Raw genomic sequence first — 2,225 nt, 5'->3', positions numbered from 1 at the left:
GCTCTCCGGTAGCAAACGACCCTGACACTTCTTGTAACATAAACAGTTGAAACGTTTCCAATTAGAACTAGAGACAGAGACGTTTGAACTCTTTCTCTCCACCACTCCCCTCCTTCTTTAAAATAATTGTCAAGCGTTTTGGACAGTGTTGTATACATGTTTAAAAAATTTTTTTTTCTTTCTGAAGCATAAAAGAAATATACTTTTCCCCCCTTGCTTTTCCTCATGTGTGGGGTGGCAGGGAGGTGGGGGTAGAGCGGCGGCGAACTTTAAAAGGGCGCTGGCCTGGTTCATTAGCTCCCCGCCCCCTTCCTGCTCCGGTTTGGCCGCCTGGGAAGGCTGGGGGCTGCCCCCACTGCCAGACCCTCAGAAAGGGTTGGGTAAGGATGAATGAATGAATGAACACACAGGAATGAAAGTCTTTTCTTAATCAGATGCTCACAGACCCTGCTTGCCGCCAGCAAAGTAGACGCTGAGGTTGGCTGTGGAGACAATTGTCCTGGATTCCAATTCTGCCCCTCTGCCCTGCTTGGGGCACAGCTTTCTCGGTCCCTCTTTTCTACTCTGCAAAATGGGCCACCAGCCAGGCCGCTCCCCGTAGGAGTGAGATGAGGGATGGTACCAGAGACCCCGCTCGGGGCTCCCCTTGCTGGAGCGCTCTGGCTCTTAGGGTCTCCGGACCGCTGCAGTCGGGGCAGAAGCGAAGCGGAGGCCTGAGACGGAACACAGCCCGAGTAGGCCCGACCTCGGGGCGCCGAGGGAGTCGGCTCAGAGAGGCCCAGAGGGAGACCCTGGGCGAGGCGCGCTTCCCCGGCATCTTGAAGGCATTGCATTTAATAAATCTGGGCGACACGCACACCGCTCTCTCCCCCCAAGGCTCCCAAATCCAGACCTGCTGTAGGACCCCAGTTTAAGGGGTCTTAAAACCCCCTGCACTTTGATTAGCAGCTTCAAAGAGCTCCCTTCAAAGTGCTCCCCGCCCCCACCGCCCCTAGCCAGCTAGAGCAAGACAACAAAACACTGAAAGCAAGTTGAAGGGGGTGGGGAGTTTCGGGCTTCCTCCCGAAAGTGGGCCGCTGGAATTACCTATTGGAGGCTTGCGTTAGAGCTGGAATACCGTGGCGTTGGGGTTTTCTTTTTCTTTTCCTTTTTGTTCCTTCCTTTTTTTTCTTCTTTTTTTTGGGGGGGGAAGCTTGTGTGTGTGTTTTTACCTTTTATTATTTAAATTGATACGTTTCATTACTAGGGAGAAAAATAAAATATTCCTTTGATACACAAAATCAAATTGATATTTAGCCTCTGCTTACTTTTTTATGCATGGCTCCTTTATACCACATGGTAGTGACAGATTGTTTGAGCTGGAAGGAAAAGCCATTCAAAGCTAATTAAGCAGCCATTCCAAGCACTATTTGCAAGCGGGAGGCTCAGAAGCCTCGGCATTTGTCAGCGCTCCCCCACCCCGCGTGGTTTTGACTGACAGCTCTGGCCACCGACTGACAGCGCCTAGCCGCTCCACCAATCAGAAACGGAGAACCCCTCTAGCTGTCTGTGATTGGTACTTTGGGGGTTGCTTGGGGGCGTGGCCGACATCCCCCACGTGGGGCTGAAAAGAAAAGGGGCGGGGCGGGTAGGAAGCGGGTGCGCCCACCCGTGACGTCAAGGGGAGGGCAGAGAAGGAGGAGGGGAAAAGGAAGCTCTAAAGAGGAGCCATTTTGTGTCTAATGAATGCTGCGGCCAGATGCTCGCATCTGTCGATCTGGGTTTGTCCCTGCTCCCCCCTTCCGTGCGCACCGCACCCGATTTATGTTTTTATTTAGGAGAATAAATAAATGAATAGAGGAGCACTGTTCGGGGCCGGCGGCCGGAACGGGCGAAGAGGAGGCTCAGCTCCGAGGCGAGCACTCCCATGTAGCACCCTGCACCGGCCTCCCGAGCGCCCAAGCGCGCTCAGCTCATTAAGACGCAAAAACGAACCTCCGGCACCTAATGAGGGGAAAATATAGATCCCGGGGCGCGCGCTCGCACGTCGGTCGAGGAGGGACCTGGGGGCCGCCCAGCGGTGCCCTCTCTGAAGCCCGCTGGCCCGGATTGCGTGCCCTAATGTACTCTGAGCGCAGGGCAGTCAGACCATTGGGATGCGGGGGAAAATGCCCCCGGAGCGGAGTGGCCTGCTTGACCGCGCAGGGATCCGCGACGCGCGCGGGAGGCCGCCGGGGACCGTCTGC

The sequence above is a fragment of the Fukomys damarensis genome, unplaced genomic scaffold (genome assembly GCF_012274545.1).
Source record: "Fukomys damarensis isolate Sample0158 unplaced genomic scaffold, DMR_v1.0_HiC HiC_scaffold_25, whole genome shotgun sequence".
NCBI classification, from domain to species: Eukaryota; Metazoa; Chordata; class Mammalia; order Rodentia; family Bathyergidae; genus Fukomys; species Fukomys damarensis.
This window is presented reverse-complemented; position numbering follows the sequence as displayed.